We start from the raw sequence: 21,852 nt of genomic DNA on the forward strand, positions 1-21,852 counted from the left end.
AAAGAGTCAGTAAATATCACAAAGCATCCCTGAGAACATAATGCCATATAAGACTTAACATAAAAATTCTGTGAAATTCCTTAATGTTCTTCCACATATTGTTACATATGTAACATTTATTTTTGAAAGATCCACTTCTAGCCCATACATTGCAATATATAATATGTATTTAAACTGAAAGCACTTCTATTTTCTTTCAGAATAAAAACATTGGTACTAATTCTAACACCTTTTCCATAGTGGAATACAATTCTTTTCTAACATTTTTTGGGTTCTTTGCATTTTTGCCTTAATAATTTTAGGTCAAAGAAATAGTGATTTTTTTGCTTACATACAAGTTTGAATTGTTAAATCTTTCATAATTACTTGGGGCTCATTGTAAAGGAGAGGTAGTAAGTTCACCATGCTGTTTTCTATCAAACCAAGTCCAAAAGAATGCTGAATAATATTTGGCATGGAAATGTATTGAATAGATACTTCATTTACTGCAGCTGTTATAATCCCTGTGCCTTTAGGGTTCCCTAGAACATCAGATGAAGGAAGTCTCCTCGGGGTCATGCATAACTGTGGCAGAGGGACCAGAGCAATGCTGAGTTCACATATTTTGTAAACCTAAGGATTCTTCTTTGAGTGTGCTTCACAAGATCCAAGCACATTCATTAACATTGATGATAAAACTTAAAACTGCTATTTTATAATTGCATTAACACAGTTTCCCAAGAAAAACAATTGGGGCAACAGTTGAGTAGTCACTTGATGTCTAGAACACGTAAGAAAAGTCACGTCAGACTTGACCTGATCTTCTTAATATCCACAGTGAACTAAACCTTTTGCCTGATCTGTTACTTTGCATACCTGACTAAAGAAAAAGAGTATTGTAAAGTGGCGCCTACTTGAAAGGCCAAATAAGAACTCTGCAAAGAAAATGAATACTTTACAAGAAACAAGTTCTAAAACCATTTTAGAATTCGCATATTTCAGCTTTTCACAAGCAGGTAGTTATGGATGTGCTAGATTGACAAGGAAGAACTTAAAGAAACAATGCTGCTAGTACTATAGTTATATAACTGAAGTTTCAGAAAGCAGTTCAAAACTATAATTAGTATATTAACTTATGTGAATTATGCTTTCTCAAATCAATTGACTTGGATAAGAAGAAACTCAGTTGGATTAAGAATTATGACAGGGCTGGACATGGTGCCATGCACCTATAATCTCAGCACTCTGGAAGACTGAGGCAGGAGGATTGTGAGTTCAAGCCCAGCTTGGGCAACTTAGTGATTTAGAGAGACCCTGTCTCAGAATAAATAATAAAAAAGGGCTGGGGATGTATCTCAGTGCAAAGACTCTTGGTTCCATCTCCAGTGTCAAAGAAGAATTTCATTAAACATATAAACAAAGGTAATATTACATGGGGCAGGAGGTATGGATGGTGGGAAAGCACAAGAAATGCCAACTCTAGTGTTATTTTCCATTTTTACAAATGATATGGAAGAAGGAGTATGCAGAATGTGAAAGGCACACATAGAAAAGTGCCAGCTAAGAGGTTTTCAAACACCACGGGATTGTAGGATATATAGTAAAGAGGATAAAACTGAATAGAAAGAATTGATGCTAAGAAAAACAAGAGAATATAGCCTTTAAAAGAGCATACAAATTATTATGTGATTAACAAATTATTATGTGATACAACAGATATTGAACAAAGAATTTAAAAACAAACACCCCCTCCTCCCTTCTTCCACATAAAGCTCCAAAACACAGGCAAGAGGCCATTCTGTGGAATAATGCATGCAGGCCACCAGGGCCATGTTGATATGCAGAGGTTTCTGTTAGTTTTTAACCATTCAAAGTAACATGCTAGACCATAGCTCATTCTGAGTAATAATCTCACTAATGTCTGCTGCTGGTCACAGAAAGTATTATAAAGAGGAATATAATATGGACTGTCTTGGTTACTTTCTCTTGTTGCTGAGACAAAATACCTGACACCCAGAATTAAGGAAGGAAAGCTAAACTGCGTTTAGCTCACAGTTTGTGGAGATTTCTGTGCATACTCAGCTGGCTCCAAGGCACAGTGGCACGTGGCAGAGGGCAATGGTTCATGGTGGCAGAAGGTAGCAAAAGCAACAAGAGGACAAGGGAGGAGCAATGACCATAAGCAACGTATTTCCCTCCCTTACACTGAACGCAAACTACCTGCAACACTCACACCCATAATTCCAACACTGGACCATAGATCAAGCATAAACTCCAGAAGCCTGCCCCATGACTGCATGAGGCTTTGGGGAGACATCCAGACACAAACCATAACATGGATCCATTATTACTATAGAAAAATAATCAATGTTCATCTCTTTTGATCTTTGGCCATTTCTATGGACAAAATGAAATACCTGTCATGTAACAGGGAGATGCAGAGTTCATAGACGAAACTGAGAACAACTAGCAAGATAATTAGTCACCTTACAAAAATGATCGAAATGTTGTTATCTAAGACTTTTATTACATGGTATTTCACAGGCCTTTGGCCTAGTACTTTCCCTGCACTAACAAGGAGATGAATTAGATGGCCCAGGTCACTCCTTTTTATCTCTATTTCTATCTCTGTTTTCAGTGATTCATTCCTAAATGTGCTTATAAATACAGAACCAAAAAAGTGCTTTCTGCTAAGGTTGAATGGCTTTGTCAGTCTAAATCTCTCTTCAGACTATCTTAAATTTGTCTTACACTACATGTTGGTCCAGTGCTAAATTTTTATGAGAAAGATTTGAAGAAAATACAGTTTTTTTAAAAAACCAGTAACACATTTCCTTTACTTCAAATAAATTTACTATCATGTATGATAATGGTGCAGCCTTTTAAGTGTCTATTTTACATAAAGAAACTTAGTCTGGTGAGTAGTAAACATGTCTTATCAATAGGATTTACCCATTTATGCATTAAAGAAAATATAAAAAGAGGGCAAGACATTAATGGATTCACTGGTCTGTTCTAGATTTCTGAGAAGACCATGACACTAAGTTGTTTATTCTTTTTCTGAAATTTCTCTTCAATCTGTCTCCAATCTACATTCCTTTCAGCTCAGCCTTCACCTCTCACCTGCTATCCAACAATGATCTTCTAACATGTACTATTTCCTCTTGCTCACTCCTGTTCATCCAATCTCTTCCCTTACTTTGGCCACAGTGGTCTTTATAAAGCACAAGTTGATTTAATACTGTACTCAAACTAAACAAACAGACTCTTCCACGTGGTCTAAGAGATCTGTCTCTTTCCCAAGTTTCCTTCTGGATCACCATGCCGGTGTCATCCCTGCTTCCTTTAAGTTTTTTTCAACTTCTTTCGATTTTTTCTGTATTTTCCCCCAACAATTCTTTCCTTCATCAGGACTTTTTGAATACACAGCATTATTCCATTTCTCTTGATCATTCTTTTCATAATGTGCTCTCATTCTTTTAGCTTACATGTTACTTCTCAAAGAGGTCTTCTTTGGTGACCTCATTAAAATAGATCCTCTTTATTTTTCTTTCAGAATCATATTACTTTTTTTCATAGTAGACATTATAATTTAAAACTCCTGCATTTGGTGTTTCACATTTATTTTTGTCTCTATTATCAGAATCCAAGCCGTGTAAGGGACAACATCAATTTCCTTGGCCATTTTTCAATCCCAGTACCTGAGAATATCTAGATCAAGAAAGAGATTCAATAAATAATTGTTGAATAAATGAACTGTACCTTCATGCAGCTGTTCATTTATTAGTCCTATGTTCGTTGAGGCTATCACACCTCAGGAACTATCCCAGGTACTCGGGATGCAAAGGGGAATACAACATGACTACCTTCTGAGAAGAGCACTGTGGTGGAGGAGAGAACCACATCGATAGGTAAAGCTAAATGAGATCACTTGTGTGGGGCCCTAATGCAATAGGATTGGTGGCCTTATAGGAGAAGATACATCAGAAGTGTATACACACTGAGGAAAGGCCACATGAGAAAGCAGTGAACAGGCCTTTACAAGGCAAGGAGAAAGGCCTTGCAGAATCCACACCTGTGAACTCTTTGCTCTTGAAGTTCCACCCTCCAGAACTGTGAGAAATAAATTTAACCACTCTGCGGTATTTTGTTACAGCAGCCTAGTAAAGTGTGAAATGCCGCCTTTCACCTGAGATTTAATAAAATTCCCCTGCTACTTAGCATTACTACCACGCCCCCCTTTATTTTGTATGAACCTAACACCTAAATCACTAGAGATACTCTTCAAATTTAGACTATAAATTAATAACTTGACCAGGACCCAAACACACTGTTCTAAAATATTTTTTCTAACCTTGGCTTGGTGTACAGTGATCTAAATTCAAACATTTTGGAGCCTGTGTTATTACTCAACCATTTAGTTCCAACTCATATTGGGTGTCTAACAACAAAGCAGCTATGATATATTTCTGGGGTGGGGAAGTTTTAGGAAATTTAACTATTTGAAGGATTATATGTATACTTACTTTTATAATCACATACAGATGTGTGACTTTTTCCTTTCCTAAAAAGTACTGATTTAATTAAGAAACATCAATAATTTCCTTTATCACCACATATCCCAGCAACATTTGTTGGGTTAAGTATCGGGAATATTAAAATTAATGCTACATTTTTTAACTCATATCATCGTAGACCTTCCTACTCATTCATGATGGACCTCACAGGTCCCCACTAATGCCTACCTGTGTGTAGTTCTTCTGTATCTGGGGAAGAGCTCCATGTTTCCATGTAGAGCCAATCCTTCTATTTGTGCACCAGATGCTCACTTATCTACCCAAAGGTAATTGACAGTGGCTTTTCTTTTCTACATCAAATTTTTCTTTTCACTCTGTTATTTACCTTAGACCATTAGCCCCTACTCCTGGAAAATCTATCCTGCAGATATACCCATTTCTGTGTTCTCCATTATGGCAAAACCGCTTCTACTTGTATCATCTATACTGTCGTTTCTAATTTCTCCCTTTTTTCCTCTTAGTCGCCCTCCAGTAAGGTCTTTGTCCACATCCTCTTTGGTCTTTTGTCCACATTCTCAGTGGTCTTCCCTCAGCTCTTACTATATTCCCGCATGTCATCTAGGTCATGTAGAAATGTCATCTAGGTCTTCCCTGACCTGCTGTTTAAGCTGCACCTTGCTCCCACCCCTGGCAACTCCTGTTCTCCTTTCCACAAATGTACAACATGTAGCCCAGACATACTGTTATGTTTTCAATCTTCCCTCCGCAGATTGGAAGCTCCATAAGGGCAAAGACATTGTCCATACATTTACTGCTGTGGTCTTAACACCCCACAAAGCCCATGTAAGAGACAAGCATGCTATACACTTTGTCTGAATATATTTTGCTGAGTTTGGACTTCTAAAATGGTTTAATATGTACAAAGAAATAAAACACTTTGAAGCCTGTAACTTAAGATTGATTTTTGTTTTGAGTTGTTGGCTTTGGTCTCTCTTAGGAGACTTTTTCTTTGGCAGAAAAGAAATTATTAAAATATATAGCTTGCTTACTATTCTCTGGAAAAAAAAAAAGAAAGCTTCTTTAATTCAAAAGTTATTTGGGCTTTTGGAGGAGGCTTTGATAACATCACACTTTGTATTTGGAAGATTCCATACTAGCTCAGGAAAATCATGGGGATTCTTCAATATAATGAACGTAAACTCTATTTTATCGAGCAATAATTTTGCCATTGGGATGTTTTCCTACTTTTACTACACAGGTTTTTTTTTAACCCTCAGCGCAGTATATCTCAGCACACGCCTTTTCCTTTACTTCATTAAACAAATATTTACTATGCCTTCCCTCTTTCCTCCCAGTAGTATTCCTCTTAAGCAACTAGCTCAGATTGCTTCCTGTTTCTGGAAACACCTCGAGGTCTCAAGACCCCCACAGGTTCTGCCAAGAACTTCCAGGGTTGATTAGAATCTGGGCTTGGAAATCTTCACTCTTTTCCTTGGCAGAGTTCCCCACACTCATTCCAGGATTTAGAGTTCTCACATTTACGGTATTTTTTCCTAAGACCTAGTTATTTTTTGCCTTTTGGCTTTTCTTATCATTGTTGGCAGTTCATGATTTCCTAAAATAACTCACCTTTGGGATCGAATTCATAGTAAATTTCCCCTGTCCAGAAATTAACTCTCTGTGGACATTAATTCACATATCCGTGATTAGCTACATTCTGGCTAAATTCAAATAACATTTGGCATTACAATGAATGGAATCTTGTATGGTTTTTTCAGTCTTCATGTACAGTAGAGTGGGATGCACAGCCACCTTCAATAGAGTCAGAACAAGAAATCAAATGACTAAAGGAGCAGCATATTTCTTTGGAGTAAAGTTGATTAAGAGTCTCCATTTAATCATTCAACACACATATCTTAAGTGTATTATATGTGTTAGCACTATGTAAAATACAAATGCAGGTTGCATGAAGTCATCACACTCAAGGAACATATAATCTACAAACAAAAAAATTATTGTATGTAAGTGAGTGCACATATTCATGCAAAGATAGAACAAATATTACTCTTCAAAAGCATTGCCAAGGAAACAATTAGTAAATTTGTTGGGGTATTCTTTTTATCATTGGATAATTACAAAAGTATTAAAATATATTTCTCTTATTAAAGTTAATTACATATCAAAACTTCAAGGACTCTTAAAGCTATTTAATTATTGTTACTCAGTAAGACTATTGTATATACTAATCTTCACAAATTAGTATACAAAATTATGATCACATGGACAACTCCAGAAAACCTAGCCTTCTGTTATTGAGGTTTATTTGTAGCTCTCATGTCTATATGCAAAAAATAACTGACTTCAGTCAAAAATAGTATACTTGCAGCTTTAAATGTTTGTATTTTATTACTTGTTTATAAGCCATTAAAAACATTCACCTTAATATTTAAAAAACCCAATTTTTTAAATATTTAAAATATCCTACATTCTTAATATTTATTGATATTTATTAAAAGGTAAGCTTTAGACAAAGTAGAAGAATTAACATTAACACAATTTTCATTATTTCATACGCATTTATGTATAAAGAAAAATGTCTATTTTAATGACTGATGTTTATTAAAAACGCAACAACAACAAAAACAAATCCATCACACAATTGGATCTGTGCATTGTGAAGAGTTTAATTCACAGCTCCCTCTGTCCTTTTTGTAATACAGGTACCTAAGCTCATTAAAACTTCAGCATTTTATGGCATGAAGGAGGGCGGGGAGGAAGTGCAATTGCACTGCATCGACTGGAGAGGATGATGAGAATTTCTGACATCTCTCCATTACTGTTTTCTTAGCAAATCTCTGCACAATGACATAGGCATAAAGTCTGTACACATAATTTACAGCAGTGTCCTTACTCTCCGCTCCTAAACTGTGCTACAGAAAATCCTTAATTACTTTATGGCAGAAAATAAAAATTAAAAGTATGTTGTGAAGGTACAAAATATCCAATCAGTTTCTCTAGCCCTGCATGACTGGCTGTTCCTTCTCAAGTATATTACGTTGGCAGTGCCAACATTAACTCAGTACTATACCGTGCCCTCCAGTTCCCTTGAAATTCTGTAAAATATTTGTCCTTAGATACTGATGAATAAAAGGAATAAAGCAGAAACAACAAGAATTACTTTACATACTAATAATAACAATTTAGTTATCAAAACAGAACTGAACAAGTGTGCCTTTATACTGTTTTTTTAGAATTTAACTTCCTACGGTTCTGATAATCAGGGCCTATGGTTCAGGAATGCATGGTAGCACTCCGCTCAGTGTCTATACCCTCATTTCAAAGAGAATCATTCAAACCGACATCTACCCTGTCAAGAATCTCGACTTTGAGCTGCTAATGTAGAATAAAAATCAATATAAATTTTGATCATTTGATGAATATTTACTTCTTTCTTGAGTGTTTGGGGATTTCGAATTGAAAAGTGCTGAATCAAGTCATTTTTGTGTGTGTGTGTTTGTGCCAACACCAATTTATTGCCCTCCAGAAAGTTCCAGAACAAGATGTCTCAGGTGGCACACATGTTGGTTTTCCCTGTCAATCACAACAGTGTGTCACTAGGGAACCATAATCATTTCCCTTTCATACTCTTAGTGCTCTGAAAAGGAATATTTTGATTACTTCCCTGGAAAAGGTACACATTCTCATTTAGACACAGGATTGTAAGCCTTGGTGTCTGTAGTTTTTGGCATTCAGTTGAGCCTAAAATGATATGATCTATTAGAAGTTAAACACTTCTTTTAGGCTTACAAGGGTCATGCACAATAAATAGAATTTACGAATGAGTTTCTCTATAGGAAAAATTCAATATCTTCTCCAAGACAAAGAGCTTTTGTAGAAGCAGCCATTTTTATTCATTTTTTTCTAAAAAGTAAGAAAATATTAACTGACTGCTCTAATGAGCATAAAGACTTCACAATAAAAGATTTACATTTTTATTATAAATAAAATGAAAATATACTAGAGACAAATGATGTTAAAAAGCTTAGCAATTAAAATGAGATTCAGCGTGAGACTAGTTACACGAGTAGACCAGCATGTTATCATATATACATATATGTATTCGTATATACATATATCTCAAAAGCTTACTATGCTTATAAAATGTTTCCATAGTAATTTTTAAAGTGATTTTCTTTCCAAATTTGAAAAAGACTAAATTGCAAGCACCAAAAAGGCAACCGTCCTCATTTTTTGAAAAATCTCGTATATGATATAGTGGCAGAAGACTCAATATTAAGGAGGCATTTTTGTTGGTTCCCTATAAATTAAATAAAAATGGCAGCAGCTGCCTTTCCCAAGGATAATACAGCCCAGGACAATCACTGGATGTTATGTAGACAGATGTTTTAAATAAAATAAAGTATTTAGATTGCTAGATACCTAGCTAGATATGAAGGCAATTATAGGATGTCTTTGTTAAATTACATTTTTCATTTTCGTGAGGAGAAAAGGAATTGTCCTGGAAACAGTACCAACAGGAAATGATCCTATATCTAAAACAGCTGGAGACTGTAACTAATATAAATTTACTTGAAAATAAAAATGCTGTGTGCCTCTGGAGACATGCAGTAACATGCCATAAAAACAGATGAGAATATAAAAGTATTTAAAAGGGAGAAAATATACTTTATCTAGATATTATACTGAGATGTGGGCCATTGACATATGAGAGATATTTAAAGATGAAGAAAAGAAAGAAAATCAGAAGGACCATTTCAAAACTTATAATAGATATTAAATTTAAAACTATATTTATAGGAAATATAAAACATTTTTTCTAGGGGAAAAAACTTTTATTATATTGGTTATTAATCAATTTACGGAAGTCATACTTAGAAGGTAAAGACAGATACTTGTGTTTAGTTGGGAAGTTGTAATGGAAGCAGAGGATGCTTGCTATGAGTAAAATGAGTGCTGAATATTGTATACAAATAGTCCAGTAGTTCTTAAAGCCATAGGCAATGACCCTCACAGAAAAAGCTCCACACTACTTTGGCAACACCCTCATTGCGACTCTTATTAACTATTGAATTAGAAAGACATCTGATATACTAATTCATACTAAATAGTCACAGGCACTAAGTTAACATCCAACGCTCTAATTTTACAAATTTCAATATTCTTCACTTAAAGACTGAAACGCATTAACTCCCAAGATAATTGGAAGAAAATCTGTGAGTGAAAATCTATTTGCACAGGAGTAGTAGGGAGACCCTGAGAAAACGTCTCCAAGTCTTGTGTGCCTTTGACTTGTCTTGGTCCAAAGCTTCAGGGGTCTGGGTCTGAGACAGGAGACTATACAGAGATGTGATTGACCATGGGACCCCAATTTCCACAGACAGGGAAGAACACAGAGCCCCAGAGCCTGGTTTAAATATGCGAGCTGGAGAGAAGAACCAAATTGGAGAAAAGTGGAATGAGGAAGATAAAGAAAGCGTAGAAGACCAAGGGAAGAAATCTTTACTTAAATAAAGTAATGTTGCAAAAATGGCATCAAATCAAAGCTCTAAGATTTACACTAATACTTAAAAACATATCTAATAATTCTCTCCTACTAAGTTCCAAAAAATATTTGTTATGATTTGTGTCTGGGTGTCCCCCCAAAGCCTCATGTGGTCTTGGGGCAGGCTTTTAGAGTCTGATTGATTATGGGTGTGAGAGCTACACCCACCCTAGGGTGGATAGTTTGCATATGTAAGGGAGAGGAAGAGGCTGCTTGCCGCCATTTCTCCCTTTTGGGTTGTTGCTTTTGCTGTGTTTTGTCGCCATGAGCTGTAGCCCTCTGCCATGTGCCACTCTGGCTCATAACCTGCCAAATATGGACTGAAAACTCCACAAACTGTAAACGAAAATAAACCTTTCCTTCCTTAATTTTGGGCGTCAAGTACTTTGTCCCAGCAATGAGAGAAAAGTAACCAAGACAATATTAAAGTGAACTACTAGGGATATTTTCTGGTAGATCTGTGACAAAGCCCCCCACTTCCACAAAAGTGATTTCCACATATTTGTATCATCTTTATGACTACACAGGTTGATCATCACTGCTGCTTAGAGCTTGTAAAGCTTAACATGTTGCTTATATTTTCCTCAAAATTGTCACTCATGTCTGAGGGGATTGAAAAACATACAAATACATATATTTTCCCTTTTTATGGCTTGATTCTTTTCTATCAGGTACCTGATATTTTAAGTAAGGAACAAGGTAAGCTGTATCCTCCATTTTTTATCCTCCATTTTCTATCAGGTACCTGATATTTTAAGTAAAGAACAAGGTAAGCTGTATCCCCCATTTTTTACTCTTTATTTTAGGATCAGAGTGAGAAGATGAGCTATGGTTAGTTATCTCCCAGGACTAGCAGTGAAAGGGTTCCAAAATATAGCTCTATCCAAAAATACATTTTAACAAAAGTTATTCCATTATTATTATATTTTTGGCCTTATGCAGGAAGACAATATGATGATACATATTAGATGCTATGATCAAAGTGTATTTAAATGAAAGATCTGACCTCAGCCTCAACCAATAAGTATGTTATAGGTACATCTCTCCTCGGGTACTGGAATCTTCCAGGCCTGCTTTGTTGGGCCTTCCCTGTCCATCACTGCGTCCTCCCCCTGAACTGTGCTTTCTTACCCATATAGTCTGGTCACACTCAGTGTCTTTCCTTCTCAGTTCCTCAAATGAGCTGACATCTTCCCATCTTGGACACACTGTTCCCTTCGCTTGAAATGGTCCTTTTTTCTTTTTCACACAGCTAGCATCTTCATATCTTAAAATTTTTAGTTTAAACCCACTATTTGCTTCCTGATAACTGTCTAAGGTAGATATCTCCTATTATTCTCTTTCTCTGTCTCGCGTCTTATCTTCTTCCTAATATTTACTACAGTTTACAATTTTAGTTATATGACTGGGTTATTTTATTTTATTTCTTTGCATGTTTACTTATTTTTAATCTATATGCCACTACAATGTAAATTCCCCAAGGGCAGGACCATGGCTACTTTTATCCATAATTGTATATCCAATGCGCAGAAAATTGTGTGTTGAATGAAATAATGAGTAGTTGAAATTTCATGCACTATCTTAGTAGTTCTCAGGCTAGAAGAAGAGGTAATGTCCTTAAAAAAACAGAGATCCTTGGCCAGTACTGATAAACACATCAGGCTGGCAGTGTGAGAGGTAAGACGTGAATGATAATATTCAAAAGAAAAGATTATTTTTATAAAGTCCCCTGAGATTCCTTTAGTTTGAGAAATGGATTGAGACTGCCTAAACTTTCCAAACAGGAATATCTCTGGAGACCATTAATCCTCTATGTTCCACATTTTAATTTAAAGCGATAATTCTTAATTTTAGCAGCTTTTCTTGAAACTTTAACCCTGGAGATAAAAGATCTGGTTGAGCCAAGACAGAAAAAAATATATGACATCTCAGACCATATTGTGAAACAGAATTTTGAAAGTCATAGTAGGAAATAACAGTTGAATAGCACAAAACAGGACAGGAATGTTTGAATCATAAGGGAACCAAAGGGGGAAAATGCTTATTAAGTGATAAAGCCTCTATGCTGATCTCTCAGAGATTCTGAAATCTAATTCATCCATCAGTTATCAAAGGGGAGTGGGATAGAGCAATTTACTTCTTGAAGTGATACAATTCTTCAAATTTTGTTTCTTTCTTTTGGGACAGAATGCTGAGATATCTCATTCCTATAAAGAATTTGTTCTGAGCATGGTTTTCAAAATATAAACATCAAATATAAGACAGTTATACTTGCAAGTACTATTACAGATGCTTTCTTCACATAGAATGTCTTTAAACCCAATGACTTTGGAGTTGTTGTTTTTGATATAACAGTTTCTGCCCTTTAGTACATCAAAGACAGAAATTATTCTCTGAAATTCTGTCTTTTTGTGTGGTAGTATTAGCAATTGAATCCATGGCCTTCACAATGAACTACATCCCCAGTCCCTCCCTTCCTTCCTTCCTTCCTTCCTTCCTTCCTTCCTTCCTTCCTTCCTTCCTTCCTTCTTTCTTTCTTTCTTTCTTTCTTTCTTTCTTTCTTTCTTTCTTTCTTTCTTTCTTTCTTTCTTTTTTTCTTTCATTTTAAGGCAGTACCTTGCTAAGTCACCAAGTTCCTGAGACTGGGCTCCATTTGCAATCCTCTTGTTTCAGTATCCCATAGTGCTGGGATTACAGGCATGTGCCACTGTGCCCAGCTCCTTACAAACCTTAACATGACCTATTCTAGTAGCTTGTCTCATTCTACATGTACCATATATTAAAATAAATTGAGAAACTAGACAGCTGTGGTTTTAATGTGTATCAAAAAAAAAAACTCATTAGGCATAGAGGAATATGAGGAACGTAGAGTTGCAGAAGTGAAAGAAAACTTCCTTATAATATGGGCTTCCAGACTTTGGATTTTAAGCAACAATTTTGTGTTCAGGTCATTCTGTTTTTCTACTGGAGCTTATGTCATTGAAATAGAACAAGTAACACCTGGAAGTATAATTCTACCAAGATTTGAAGAAAAATACAAGAACAGACTTTTATGTTTGGTATACAGACAATGAAAAATGTATGGAATTTCCCATGGTTATGGGCAGTTGAACCAATTCTTGATTTTGTTTTTTTGGTTTTTTTTTGTTTTTTTTTTTTTTGGTTTTTCTCCGGTACCGGGAACCGAACTCACGACCTTGCACTTGCCAGGCAGGCGCTTTTTGCCGCTGAGCTAAATCCCCAGCCCCTGAACCAATTCTTGATATAAAATGACATTACAACTCCTTTGGTGATGTGCTATAGCATAGAAGACACACTTTACAGCAGTAGCTAGCCCTTGTGCTTGAGTCACTAGACCTACTACTGTCCAGCTTATGCAACATCTAACCTACCACCTCAATGATTTTTCCATTACGATCAGCATAAACAAAGGAATATGAGGCTCCGCCCAGTGCACAAACCCAATTCTAGTACATCATTGTTGACTTAAACACCAAATACTAACAATGAAGGTTAAAGCCTTTTAGTGGCTGCCATTGTTGTCTTAGCACATGATTTAAAGACTTCTCATTATTAGATCCCCAGTTTATCTTCCCATGTATCCTCAATGACTTCCTTTTTGAACAAATAGCAAATGTACCTATACGCAACATGAGACTAAACTACGTTTCCCCATCTTCAGAGCTCTTCTGTCTGCTCCTTGGGCCCTCCCTTACTTCTGCAACTCTATATTCCACATATTCCTCTAGGCTTAAGAATTTCCTCCCTCACCTGAATTTCCTGGAAAAATGATCTGTTCCTCTAGTATAAAAAATATTCCCTTTTTACCTTGTAAGTATTCACACTCCTCTATAGTATGAAATTTAAAATTCACCCAAGACTGAGTTATGAGCCAGGTTTATTTTGATACCACTCACAGGTTTCTGATACATAAAAGTACTGGTTAAAGGAATGAATGAGGCAAAGAGAGGGGCTGATACGCTCATTTCTATCTAAGAAGAATTCATGCTATCTTTTAATAATCCTTTAAAAAATTCAGGGCAAGAAAAGTACAAGATGAGTCTGAGAAATCATTCTGTACTAGAGAGCCAAGAAATGGTCATTGACTAACATGCTTCTGTCAGAAAGACACAGGTGCTACCACGAAGAAGCTCCCTTACTGGCAAAAATAGGAAATACACACATCCAAAGGACTTATTGTAACTGACTACTGTATATAGAATAAATAAAAATGATCAGTCTATATTATCATCAAAAAAGAGAGCAAATTCACCACTGAAAGTGACTATTACACTAATTCTTTGTCCCCCAAATTGGTAAATAACAAATAAGCATTTCACTTGCTTTTTGAAAATGCAATGGTAGCGCCTCTGCAATTGATAAGAGAAAGCTTTATAGATAGAAATGAATGCCATCTAAAAATGTGCAAAAAATGATAGAGTGAGCAACTCATCATTTTGCAACTCCCAAAGAAATAATTGATTCCAGCAAGAATCATCAATAGATTCTAAAATCCTAAGCAAATTTTTAACAAGGAACTAAATATTCATTTTATCCCCAAGCTCTGCCCCCAAGTTATCTGCTAATTACATGAGAAATCTCATCTATACAAAGAAAGAATCTGACAGTCATCACTTTAACAACACAAATAGTGGAAAGTCTGACACGAGAGAATGTCATTTAAAATATATAGGCCCGTGGTGGCAAACCTAAGGCACGTCTGCCACAGTGAGCTATTTGCTATCATTGAAAGCTTTAAAAGGTTTGCCATCACTGATATAGGCCAAAGACTATTTAACCTGAATCCCAGAAAAATTCTAGACCAAATTTCTCATTTCTAGGAAGCAGAGTATAGGGCCAAAACTTAGACGACGCCACAGGAAAAAGGCAAATCTATGACATAAAACAGTCCACACAGTGATTCGCCTACTTTTCCATGTTGCTATTAAAGGCTGCTGGGATCTCAGTTTAAGTGACATTGTGAAAGAGACAAAAAGGGTCAGAATAAAAGCGTGGGAAAGAAGTGCTTTTATATTTTTATGAAGTACACTACTGGCTTCAATCTATGACTTTGCAGCTTTAGAACCAGCCCTAAGGAGAAATGTAGTCTCAAAAAATGATAAACATCTTGCTATTATTCATAGTCCCACACTCAAAAGGAAACTTCCTGCCATTTCATAGATATTTAAAGAGAACTATAAACTTTTATAATTTACATAACTGATATTTATTTTTTATAGTTTCATCCCAAATAATCTATTATTCCAAGAAACAAGTATTGATTTTTGTCTAGTTATCTGAAACAGTATGCAAATTAACAGATTACCTGGGGCCGGGGATACAGCTCAGTGGCATAAGCGCTTGCCTGACAAGATTAAGGTCCTGAGTTCGATTCCCAGTACAAAAACAAACAAACAAAAAAAAAACAGATTAACTGAATGTAATAATCTTGAGTTCACTATCTCCCCTATACCAGCTCTTTATATTCACTGGGCATCTGGATAAATGTTGAAATCATTGAGAGCAATGTTTGGCTTGATCAGAAATCACTTGCTAATAGGGTATTGGATACACTTGATAATAAATTACACTTACACTTTTATGGATTACAGTTTCATGTGTATTATCTTATTTGATAATCGTAACAACCTTGTGCTGTGCATCAGCAGATCAGGTATTACTCTCACTGAAGAGGCGCAGAAGCCAGAGGCTAAATAAATTAGTTTGTCTAAAGTCATAGCTAGCAAAAAGAGCCAGGGATTCTTGGCTCCAAGTACAGTGCTTCTTCTACTGCCTATTCCAGGTGTCCTCTCTAGCCAGGTGCCCCCTGAAACCCTCATTACCAATCCCTACCCAGGTTCTGACTGAGACTGCCAGTATAAAAGCAATTAAAACAGCTGACAGATATAATATGACATCAAGTCTACTGTATAAGGTACACACTTCAGCTGCTTTCTGCAAGGCTCTGTATAAAGCAGAGAGTCTTGGGCCCATTCAAAACTCTTTACTCCTGCTGCCTGTAGAAATAGCACCAGTTCTGCACATTGCATGGCTGTGCAGCACCACTGTTTCCTGTTAGTCTGCACACTCTGCTTGCCTTGTCCTGTTACAGCTCACAACTCAACCACCTTGTCACTCTTTCCCTTTGTATATCCAGAGTAGGGAGAGCAATGGAGCCTCACTATGAGGATTTCTTTCTTGTCAATTCTGATTGTTAACTCCCAATTAGTAGCATGATTTATAATCAGTGTCATGATTTATTGATATGTAAGGTCCATAGGGGATTTCTGTGTTAACTTAGAAATTTAGGTCTAGGGTTGCAGCATATATTAAGCCCTTGTCTTCTCTTATTTTACCTTCATGTCTCTTTCTGGAGACACTGTCCCTTTTCTCTTTCCCGCTCTGACTTCCTCTCTGTGCATTTCTCTGAATTTCCTCTCCAAGATTTTGAGCATATGTCAGCCTGAATGAGTGGTAGTTGCTCACCCTACCCCTTCCAATCTGAGCCCTCCTCCCAGTTGGATTCCACTTGGTCTTTTGCTCAAATCAACTTCTTTTCTAAAAAGGACATGTGGACCTTGATGTTTGTAAACTGAAAAGGTCAGGGCTTGTTTACAGTAAACTGTTTTGCTCTTTTGTTTTCATTTTATTTGTTTGCTTGAGCCTGGAGCCCAACGGCAGAACAAATAACTATACTAAACATAAAAAAGGATGATTGAAAAGCTACACTTGATCCAGTGGTTACTGGGGTCTTAATGAAGGGAAATAGGGCCTAACATTTACTGAAGGGCTATGCTCTCAACAAGCTCATTTAATCCTATCAATGCCAAGTAGATCAGTACAGTACCTGGGAAATTCATGAGTCCCCTACTACTTATTCAGATTTCCCTTTTTCTTCATGACATGTCTAGGATTACACATTCCAACACAGGCTTCATGGAGAATTACATGGTAATCTTTGTGATAATGTGCTTTAATCACATATATCAGTCTGTCCCTCTGTTTTGTGGAGAATTATAAATTTCCCAAAGGAAATTTTGTACTCCTTGTAGCAAGCCTTAAAAGATAAACAGGTTATGAAAAGTTAGGTGATCGTTGTGACAAAGGAAGTACATGACCAATGACTCTGATAGTCAAGGACAAATGGCTATAGAGGGGAAAAAGAGAAAAAAAGGATGAAATAGGGACACAGAGAACCTAAAAGCCTTTCTAAATTTCACCTAGATTTCAGAAAAACCATATATTAAAGAGGAGAAAATGTGAATTCAGTTTGTTAGTGTTAGTTTAATTAGCGTTTCCATGTTCACCCAACTTTCCACATTCTCTCAATGTCCACATTTTCAATATCATTCATAATTTAATGATGTGGGAAATGTTTTCCTAAAGCGAATTCCAGGTCCATATAGGTCTCATGCAGTCATTAGAAAGTTTGTTCTTATTTAGAACTTGGGGAAAAGACAAGTTGATATTCTTTAATATATTCGCCATGCTCTGAAGTCCCATCTTTGCAGGATTCTCTTAAATCTCTGAAGTAGAATTTATTGCTACAGCCAACTCCTTCCTCCTATCAACCAAAACACTGAAGTTTCTTCCCAGGATTCCTAATAACTGCCTCACAATTAGGCACGGCTCAGCATACCCATTAGGTTGTCACTTCCTACCAGATGCTTTCCAGCTGTTCACAATATCCTTCTGCTCTGCCATCTGCCACCTTAATGGTGGCATGATGGGGAATGGATGCTTTGGTGATGTTGCTCTTAAAGTTTTAAAGACCCGGGCCATTGCCTCATCCTAGGAATATCTGGTATGTATATTTGTTATTGCATTTATCCTATCTTCTAACTAACCAAGACGAAGCCAGTTGCAGCCTGAGATATATGAACTCTCACATCTAAGCCTGTATGGCTCTTCATTAATGAAGACATTTATATCTCTTTTCTGGCTATGACATGACCTGCCATCACGATGACAGATAGAAACATATATATCCAATAGTACACCAGGACAGTAAGTAAGCAGATAAATGCCTTTTGTATCACCTTGCCAGTTACACATTATATAGAGAGATCTTATGCTTGTTCCATATTTTTTACAGCTGAATGGAGACAAATCTTGGTCCTCTGAGATCAACAGCCAGGTATCAGAGTCAAAGTCCACAAAAGCTCCACAGTTACCATGCTAATTTCTAGGGAACATAAATCAGTTTGTAATCTATTTGTATATACTTATTGAGAAGATTATTGTGCCCTTCAATTATTTGGAGTAATGCAAATTATTTTTCTGAAACCATGATTATACTTAGATGTCAAATAGGTTAGCTCACAATCCCTTTCAAAGGCCCAATGGGAATGGTTGTTACTGGGACTTTAGCAACAATGGTAAGTTGAAGAGAAATGATATGTATACTAATTGCAATGTCTCAGTCTTAGGCCATATATACAAGGCCTAAAATTATATGTATGAATGATGCTAGGCAAGTGTTTTACCACTGAGCTACCTCTCCGGCCCCTCTATTTGAATTTTTAATTTATTAAGATTTGAGTCCCCATTACTGTAAAAAACCCCAAGTGTTAGTTTCCAAAACAACACAAGCTGAAGAATAACTTTATATTTAAAGTATTTGTGCTTGTAGCTACAAACCAACCTAAAGCTTTACTTATAGTATTGCCAGATTATAAATGTGGGACTAAAAGAGAAATGTGATTCCTACTAACTAAACATATATTCTCTGGTCACATAAGTAAAAGCTAGCGTCATTCTTATCAACATAAACACTTGTTCTCTGGTCTCATAATATTTATTCATCCTGAATAAACACCCTGTTCTCCATTCAATGTCATATTTAACTGGAATTAATGAAAATATCAATCAGTCATTTGACACTGCAAGAAGATCTCAAACAGCAACTTCATGCTTTCCTTAAAGTGGCTATGTATGTAGCAACATGGAAGAGTCATGTGACAAAAGTTCACTCATTTCTAGTTTGGTCAATAAATATAGCTGCTTAATAAACACTTAATGTTTGTAACTTATAAAACTTGCTAATGTTTTACCAATTATACTGTAAGAAATGAAGAGAAGGTAGTTAGCAAAAGATATAAACTAACAACTAACTATACAAGGCAGAATTGTATAAAAGAAGTAAGAGTGACATATTGAGGTACTAACAGTGAGAAATTGGAAAATACTTCATGGAAGAGGTGATGTTTTCACTGGGTTTTAACAGATGAACAGAATTTTGACCAGTAAATAAGAGAAATATACTTAAGCTTAAAAAAAAGAATTCTTTATAAATGAACCTATGAAATGCTACTTACTTCATATAATCACTGCTATTTTTCACCCCTTAGAGTGTTATTTAAGTTTTCAATGCAGTTAATTGAAACCCTACTAGATGCAAATCAAAAGTTTCAGTCTTAATTGAGATATTTTGAAAATTGAACCCATTGCTTCAGGCAGGTGCTACATGAGATTCCATTAATATAGGTAATTAACATTAGCCTCTGCTTTAATTAACATGCACACTTTAATTAGCAAAGCATTAACCAACATTAAAAAATCTGATCTTCATGCATCACAAAAAACTGCAAAGTTATGACTACTATGTTATTTTTCTCCAAGGTTGTAAATCACAAAACAGCAATCATTTTTGAAGTACTCACCAAATTTAAAATATTAAACAGGAAGATATATACAATATAAATGAAAGCTCCATAAACATTAAAAAGAATGCTCTTTACAAAATATAAAGATATGACTTTCATATTTTAAACATGAATTACATAATTACATAATTATAATCTTTCAATGATCATTTAGAAGGCAGAAGATTTTGACTTGAAATGCCCCCATAGACTGTCACCTCTCTTACATGTAATAAACAAATGACTGTAACAGTATTGATGCGACCATCTACCACCTAGTCTCTTCTTATTCTTCCCAGAGAACAAATAAAGCACCAGTTGTGGATGATATTCAACCTTAGAAATATGCAACTGTGAGGTCAAACGAGCAAAACCCTCACTTTTAAACGAAACTATGTTGCTGGTTTTCTTTAAGATCCAAATATGTTAAAATGGTTCTTTATTGTCAAGCCACAACGTGTACTAGACTATAAACAAGTATGTATTTTTGTCAAATTCGAAACTGATTTTCATGCTACATCTTCACTATGATCAATTGTATGCACCAATTTTTTAGTCCTGTTCATATTGCTATACATTATCTATTTGTATAACATTAATGGAAATAGCTTCATTACATAGAAGTATTATAGAAATGGCACCCATATAGCACACCATTGTATTTTTCTGGCTGAGATATGCTAAAGTTATTGCAAAAACCATAACAACAGATATTTACAGAAGAAATGATCATATCCAGCCTAAGTATTAAGAAAATCGCTCAGAGCTGGGCAAAGTGAAGCACATCCATAGTCCACAGAGGCCGAGATGGAAGAATCCCTTGAGCCTAGGAATTGAAAACCAGCCTGAGCAACATTCTGAGACCTGTCTCAAACAAGCAAGCATCAACCAGGAACATTCAGGGATCTATAGCTAAAGATCAGTGCTAGAGCACTTGCTTAGTGTGTGGGAGAATCTGGGTTTGACCCCCTGCCCCTACCTCAAAGAGAGAGATGGGGGAGGGAAGAAGGGCAAGAAAGAGAGAGAGAAAAGACTTACAACTGCACAAAATTACAAATGAGTGTCCCCACTAATCCCCTATTACAAGTAAGGCTGTATCTTAGATACAGAGATAGGTGAAATTGCAACAAAAAGTATCCCAAATTTCGTAAGTGGACATTCGTATCTAAACTGAAAATACCATAAGTCAAAACCATTACACTAAAAGTTGGTGCAACGGGGGTAGGAGGGCTAGGAGCAGCACTCATAGATTTTTAGGATGATCTGTTCTTTTAAACTGTTACTATCGTGGGACCTGCTTATTCCCATTAACTTCAAAGGGATCTGGGCTTTTTTCCTGTCCTTACCTCTGACCATCTCACCTAGAACAGCCGCCATGGGTTCGTGAGTCAGCATCTTTGCTTTCGGTCTCTGCACTCCTTTTCAGCTAACAAACTGGGCAATGATTGCTTCTTGGATTTGCAAAGCCACCTTCCATGCTGTAATAGTGAATTTCTTGGCCCTTTTCCCCTATGGCAAATGAGAGTCTGGGCTCCTGGGAGTCCCTGCAAGAGCTGAGGGCTCTTACTGAATCAGTGCCGAGGGCAGGGCCCTGGAAACAGGTGCAAGGGCACTTCTCAGTTCTGATTAAATGAGTTCAAGGAGACTTTATCAAATTCTTCTGTTCTGTAGATTATATTGTGACAAAATTCCTTATACTGCATTAGCATGTATCCATATTGACCACACTCTGCTCATTAAATTCACTTGGATTTTCAGGAAACATCCAAGCAGAATAGACAGAAAAAAATACATTTACAGCCAGCTTTAAGAAATAGAGGACACATAATTATGTAACAAACCATCTCAATCACCATCTCAGTTTTAAAATTCCTAGGACTTTCCTTAGTGAAGTTCTTCAGAAATTTAAGGGTGAACCCATAGAATCAACCACTGAACCATTTGCTTAACCGCTTATAAATATTTAAGATAACTGCTAAAGAATGAGAGTTTATTTTCCACAACCTCCATGTATTCTCATTAATTCTAGAACAATGTTTCTCACAAAGCAGTCTCAAACATGATCTTCACAGTAGGCTAGGGAGCTTGCCAAAATGCAGATTCCCTGGCCTGGTTAAGATAGAATGAATCATGGTTTCTGTGTTTGGGT

The 21,852-nt window shown here is 36.2% G+C and overlaps 1 protein-coding gene across 2 annotated transcripts in view; it reads right to left on the reverse strand.

Annotated features, from left to right (window-relative positions):
• The window catches only part of Akap6 (A kinase (PRKA) anchor protein 6), a 449,068-nt gene that overhangs the window by 144,938 nt on the left and 282,278 nt on the right, over positions 1–21,852 (reverse strand). The gene's annotated exons all lie outside the window — the stretch shown is intronic.

The sequence above is a fragment of the Chinchilla lanigera genome, unplaced genomic scaffold (genome assembly GCF_000276665.1).
Source record: "Chinchilla lanigera isolate Chin_1 unplaced genomic scaffold, ChiLan1.0 scaffold00008, whole genome shotgun sequence".
In the NCBI taxonomy this organism is placed as follows: Eukaryota; Metazoa; Chordata; class Mammalia; order Rodentia; family Chinchillidae; genus Chinchilla; species Chinchilla lanigera.